Below are 7,197 nucleotides of genomic sequence, written 5' to 3'. Positions count from 1 at the left end.
TTCAGAAGACAGGAAGACCCCCCAAACTGTGAACTTTTGCTGCACCTCAATTAGAAGTCTTCCCAGTGAATAACTCAGCAATTCTGTGACCCTCAATAAGTTTTCAAGGCACACTCGAAATGTGCCCTAATGTGCCCGTTCCCTCATAAGCTCACTCTTTGTCCACTGCACAAACCCCCTCTAACTCCTCCTCAGTTATTCCCCCAAGAGGAGCCCAGGTGGACCACAAAATGCATCACCTGACCCACTGTTCACTTTGTTTACATGTGATATTTTCATGGTGATGTCATCAAAATTATGAGGAATCCCTCTAACCAAGGCCACCATGGAGAGGAAGCTGTACAGTGCACGATGATGGAGACGTTTTTCCTGCCTAGCTGGGCTCCAATTATAGTCTCGTTTATCTCCTGTGAGATCAAAAAAAGCAAACATTCTGCAGGCTCCTAATGCTATCTCGTACACATCTCCCACCATGAACTCGGCTACAAACTGATCTCTCTGAAGGCCGGCGTCATATCAGGATGAGCTCACCTCACCTGTGAGCCCCCTTTTTTAGACTATCTCTCTGTGGTTCATTAGTCAATTTCCATAATCACGAAGATCTCCTTTTTTTTTCTTTTCTAAAATGGAAATATTTCTATTGTTTTGGCAGATTATGAAAGTAATCCATGTTTGTTTAAAGAAATAAAGAAGCCTGGAATGTATAAAGCATCATTCTTCCTTCTATGAAATGGCTAACATCAGTAATAGGTCGATAAATCCGGAAAAAAATTTTTTTTAATGACTAACATTTTGGGGGTTAAGTTTAAGGTTTATCCTTCCAGGTTTTTAGAATGCTGTTAATAGTTCTCATAGAGAGTCTTATGATGGTAATCACCTGATCCCCCAATGCCTCCACCGCCATGGCCAAGGAGCTCTCCACAGCCACATCCCACACCAAAGATGATTTTTACTACCCTGTCAGGAGGTGCTCAAAACGCCCATGAGGACTCAGCCTGACTGCAACGAGAGAAAGCGGAATACATTGTCTCCTCTGTCGTGGAAGTGTGACTAGAAGAGAGAGAGGCCTTAGACCTTGAAATTATCATGAGGAAGTAGGTGCAGATGCTGTGTAAAACAGATTAAATTCTACCACATGAGGGGCGCCTGGGTGGCTCAGTCGTTAAGCATCTGCCTTCGGCTCAGGTCATGATCCCAGGGTCCTGGGATCGAACCCCACATGGGGCTCCCCGCTCGGCAGGAAGCCGGCTTCTCCCTCTCCCACTCCCCCTGCTTGTGATCCCTCTCTCGCTATGTTTCTCTCTGTCAAATAAATAAATAAAATCTTAAAAAAAAAAAATTCTACCACATGAGACATCATTACAAATCTTGTAAGAAGTATCAAGATGAATATGGTGTTTTCTCTCTCATTCCAAAATTTCAGATCTCTCAATATTCAGTAGGGAACAGTAATAGGAGTGAAAGATCTACATCTGATAACACAAAAACTTATAAAGAGAATACAAGGTCTTTTTTTTTTTTTTTAAGTAGGTTCCATGCCCAACATGGGCCTTGAACTTGTGACTCCTGAGATCAAGAGTTGCATGATCAAATGACTGAGTCAGCCAGGCGCCCCTAATGAGTTTTTTGTTGTTTTTTTAAGCAGGCTCTACATGGAGCCCAACACAGGCTTGAACTCAACCCTGAGATCAAGACCTGAGCCAAGAGCAAGAGTCCGACGTTTAACCAACTGAGCCACCCAGGCGCCCCAAGAATACAAGTTCTGGGCATCCCACTTTTAAGGGTCCCTTTTGTCAAGAATCACACTTTACCAGACAGCATTTACTGGATCGCTATAACTGTGATCACCTATTCCAGATCACTCCTGTGTTGTGTCCTATTTGTGTGTCTCTTCCTTGGGGAGATCCTAGCCAGATTACTAAAAATTTCGTTAGTTGGGGTGCCCAGGTGGCTCAGTCAGTTAAGCACCCAACTCTTGATTTCGGCTCAGGTCATGATCTCAGGGTCCTGGGGCAGAGACCCGCCTCAGGCTCTGCGCTCAGCAAAGAAGCTGCTTATTCCCCTCCCTCTGCTCCTCCCCCTGCTCACATTCTTTCTCTTTGTCTCTCTCAAATAAATGAATAAAATCTTTTTTAAAAATTCATTAAAAATTTTGTTAGTCATCTATCAAAGATGTCAGTTTGATTATGGAGAATTTGTGAATCCTCAGCTAGATAAGGAAAGCTAATATCAAACTTTTCAAGTAAACATCTGAAGGCTATAGACATCTCAGCGTCTTTGTACCTGCAAGTACTGTCTTTAAGGGGAAAATCACATGAAGTCACCTTTCAATAACACAATGTGTCTATTAGTAATTCAGTCTAAAAAATAAAATAAAATAAAATGCTGTTAATACGTCATGGACATTTCCGCATGATAATAGGTATCTAGCTGGAAAGCATTCTTTTTAATAGCATCACATTCCGTAGTATGGATACACAGTAATTAATTATTTTTTTATTTTTAAATATTTCAACCATATAGAAAAGTACTGAGAATAATAGCATAAACAGGGCGCCTGGGTGGCTCAGTTGGTTAAGCGACTGCCTTCGGCTCAGGTCATGATCCTGGAGTCCCTGGATCGAGTCCCGCATCGGGCTCCCTGCTCGGCGGGGGGTCTGCTTCTCCCTCTGACCCTCCCCCCTCTCATGTGCTCTCTCTCATTCTCTCTCTCTCAAATAAATAAATAAAATCTTAAAAATAAATAAATAAATAATGGCATAAACATGCGTGTGCCACTTAGTTATTAGAGAAAATGTTCAACTGCATATAAACATTTTCCCCAGTTTGTTGTCTTCTGATTTCTCTTTTGGTGATGTTTGTGTTATGCATATTTTTATATTCACATAGTTGAATTTATTAATCTTTTCTTTAAGGCTTCTGAATTTGAGAAAGGCCTTGCCCATGCCGAAATTATGAGGAAATTCTCCTGTTTTTCCTATTAGAACTTTTATTGTTCAACTTTTACATTTAAATATATTTTTGAGGTTTAACCATGTACGGTGTGATTTAAGAATCAAGCTTAATTTTTTTCCTCAGATGATAGTCCATTTGGCTCACTCCTTAAATAAGAAATTTATTGTATCCCCCGCTTGATTTAAAATGCCATCTTTAATATATGCTAAATTCCCATGTATGTTTTGATCTAATACTAGATTTCTCATTCTGTTCCACTCAATTTTCTGGTCCATTGCCATACTATTTTAATTAACTAATTAATTTAATATACATAGTAATTTATAGGGCGCCTGGGTGGCTCAGTTGGTTAAGCGACTGCCTTCGGCTCAGGTCATGATCCTGGAGTCCCGGGATCGAGTCCCACATCAGGCTCCCTGCTTGGCAGGGAGTCTGCTTCTCCCTCTGACCCTCCCCCTTCTCATGTGCTCTCTCTCATTCTCTCTCTCTCAAATAAATAAATAAAATCTTAAAAAATATATATACATAGTAATTTATAATATAGACATCCTTATTGCTCTTCTTTTCAGAGTGTTCATTTTTTGTTCATTTTCACAGGAGCTTTTAAACCAGTGTATGTAGTTCTTTTTAAAGAACCACTGATGTGTCTTGAAGAATAACACTGGATTTAATCATTTAACTTAGGAAGATCTGACGTTTTTATAACGTTGAGTCTTCTTGCAAAAGAGCATCTAGGCCTTTTCATCCACATCATTTTGGTGTTCAGCAATCGTGCTTTAAAGTGGGGGGTTTTCATATATTTATATCTATTTCCTATATATTTCATATGTATAATATGTATCTTTTTTTTTTTTAAGATTTTGTTTATTTATTTGACAGAGAGAGAGACAGCGAGAAAGGGAACACAAGCAGGGGGAATGGGAGAGGGTGAAGCAGGCTTCCCGCGGAGCAGGGAGCCCGATGCGGGGCTCGATCCCAGGACCCTGGGACCGTGACCTGAGCCGAAGACAGATGCTTAACGACTGAGCCACCCAGGCGCCTCTATAATATGTATCTTAATTAGGATTTTTTTTCCTATTCTCTTTTAAAATGCAGGTCTGGTTTTCCATCACATCTTCTAACTAGTAGTTATTTGTAAATATAAATATAATTGAGTTTTATGTATTAGCACTTTCCCCTATTAACTCACTTAATTATCTTGTTATTCATAATAGTTCTTTCCAGTGATTCTCTTGAGTTTTCCAGTTATTCAATACTATCATTACAACTAGAAATACTTTGTCTTTTCTTTTCCAATCTTAGAACAGTTTTAAGTTTACAAAAAATCACAAAGAAAGTACAAACAGTTCCCATGCACCCCACATGCAATTTCCCTGCATGGTGTGTTATATTTAATGAACCAATATTGATACATTATTATTAACTAATGCCCATACTTTATTCAGATTTCCTTAGTTTTTAGCTAATGTCCTTTTCCGTTCCAGAACTAACTCATTTAGTTGTCTTCTCTCTTTAGGCTCCTCTTGACTGTGACAATTTCTTAGACTTTCCTTGTTTTTGATGACATTCAGTTTTGAAAGGTACTGTGCAGGTATTTTGTTAACTTGCCCCCTTTTCCACTTTTTATACGACTGATTTCTTTCTCTTAGAGCATGGAGCTAGCATATTCAGTATGATGTTTGGTAGAAGTGATAGCAGGCTTTCTTTTCATCTGTTTTTAGCTGGACTACCTCTGGAGTGCCCCAGGAAGCATTTTGAGCTGAGGTCGATATATTGGGTCATGGTAATAAAATATTACATTCCTACACTTCTATCCTATCCTGATGATAATATTATTTTTCTTAGTGACTAGCTTTGGGTTGTTAAGCATGTTTGTGTCAGCAGCTCCTGATCTTCATGGTGCGCCCCTCCCTCAGGAAACAGGTGTTTGCAGGCTGTATGAAGTCTGTCCCGCCGCCCCTCGGACTGCCCTTTTCTTCACCTTCTCCCCCATAATTCTTGCCTGAGAGTGGCTGCTTTTAGTAGCTCTTACATATATTTTGAAGTCTGAGAAACTACCTCTCTCCAAGTTTGACTGAAAACGGAGTTTGTGGGGCACCTGGCTGGCTCAGTCAGTAGAACATGTGACTCTTGATCTCAGGGTCATGAGTTCAAGCCCCACCCTGGGTGTGGAGCCTACTTAAAAAGAATTTTTAAAAATGGAGTTTGTGGGCTTTTTAATTCATTCTTCTTGCTGTTATTTTATAGGTCCTAGAGAAGGCGAAAATGCAGACTTCTGCAATTGTGCTCATAGCAAAAGTTTTAATGAAGTAATTTTTGACCCAAAGAACACCCACTGATTTCTGGAACTAGGAGGCAATTCAATCAATCTTTGAACTCTGTCACACAAAGTTTTATTAGAAACATAGTGGGGATTTTGGAGAGAAGACTGCTGAACTTTGTGTAGTGAAATAGAAACTTGAATTGCCAGTATAGAGGGCTTAATTAAGAGATAAGGAAATTCACTCATTCACTAGAAAATAATTGAACAACTGCTTTGTGCTAGGCATTTTGCTGGGCAGTTAGGTAGTGGTTACTGTTGGAGTTAGTTTAATTCATGATTAGAATATTACTCCCCCTGAACCTCAGTTTCTTGGGGTAAACCCAACCTTATCTACTTTACAGTGAAGCTCAGTTGAGTTTCAGTATATGAAAGCACTTGGTGGATTTCTGCTTTTCTGAAAGGGGAATTTGGAGCCATTATAAGCTTTTAAGGAGTAAAGTATTGTGACCACAAAAAATGGGTGGAGCTTGTGTCTGGTTCATTTGAGTCCAGGAAGTCACTGATGGGTACGGAATATAGGATGTCAGGGGGCTATAGCACAAGCAAAGGTGGAGATGGTCCATGACCACAACAGTAGTGGAAAGGGAGATGCCTCTGGGAGTGAGGCAGGCAAATTATGGGAGCAAAGGTGCAATTGACAAATGGAAGCATAAGAACCAAGAGTCAGACGGGGTTGATGGCCAGGGAGCAATGAATGAAGGACTCCCCGGGCAGAGACCCCCCACACCTGGGGGTCAATTTCCATTTGTATTAGGGGCTCACTTGCCCCTGTGTGATCCTGAAGTCCTCGTTGTAGACTGGGGTTCCTGAAAACAGCCTCTGAGACTCTGAGATTAGCATACAGCAGATTGAATGGGGAGTTGTCCTGGGAACAACACCTATGAGGGCGTGAAGGAAGCAAGACTGAACAACAGGAAAAATTGCATTAGCGTGTGGCCGCAACAGATGCCCCAGCTAATCGTACAGGGCGCTTGGAATTGGAAGGTCCTGTCAGAGTTGTCCCAAATTAAGGCAAGAGGGCAAGTATTTATTTTGCTGCTGCCTCCCACCCCCCACATATTCTCTTTTAACTACCCAAACCCCTGCCCCCCCACCCCCGCCGACCACACAGTATGCTCTTAACACCACTTGCCTTTCCATCAGCCTCGAATGTCCTTCCCCCTTCTGTTCATCAAAATCATGGTCCTGGGGCGCCTGGGTAGCTCAGATGGCTAAGTGTCTGCCTTCAGCTCAGGTCATGATCCCAGGGTCCTGGGATCGAGCCCCGCATCGGGCTCCCTGCTCGGCGGGAAATCTGCTTCTCCCTCTCCCACTCCCCCTGCTTGTGTTCCCTCTCTCGCTGTCTCTCTCTCTGTCAAATAAATAAAATCTTTAAAAAAAACAAAAACAAAATTACGGTCCTTTTAAAAGCTAATTGTATGCTGAAATTGGAAATTGAACCCATTTCTCCTTCCTCGGAAGTCCCAAAGCATTGTGTTTGTTGCTCTGTTGTCCTATCTGTCCTGCTTGCATTCGAGTTGATCTAGTGTTTGCGTTTTCCCTTTAGCACATTGTAAATTCCACAAGCTTCCTCCTTTATCCTGTTAGTCTCCCCATAACCCGGCATCCTGCTTAGCACAAAATAGACATTCAACCAACTGGAACTAATTGCAGCCAATGTTCCAAACTATGAAGAGAGTTTCTCAAGGAAAATCTCCCAAAGGGTCTGAAGACCATTTGCCAACACCCTGTATTTTTTTCTTCTCCCAGAAAGAAGATGACATGTATTTATTCGGTAGAATTTGAGTGCCTACTATGGGACAGATACAGGGCTATTGCCCAGGGTTCTTGAGATAAACTTCACAGGCTATCAAACTAATCATTTAAAAACGTGCAATTCAGCGGCACGTAGTATGTTCACGGTGTTGCGTAACCACCAC

General features: G+C 41.4%; 1 pseudogene; it reads left to right on the top strand.

The window, feature by feature from the left end:
- The first annotated feature begins 902 nt into the window (after positions 1-902).
- On the top strand, positions 903-2,254 carry LOC110569622 (annotated as a pseudogene).
- The last annotated feature ends 4,943 nt before the right edge of the window (positions 2,255-7,197 follow it).

Source organism: Neomonachus schauinslandi, chromosome 1 (assembly GCF_002201575.2).
Source record: "Neomonachus schauinslandi chromosome 1, ASM220157v2, whole genome shotgun sequence".
Lineage (NCBI taxonomy): Eukaryota > Metazoa > Chordata > Mammalia > Carnivora > Phocidae > Neomonachus > Neomonachus schauinslandi.
The sequence above is the reverse complement of the archived record's forward strand: the minus strand, read 5'-3'. Positions and strand labels throughout refer to the sequence as shown.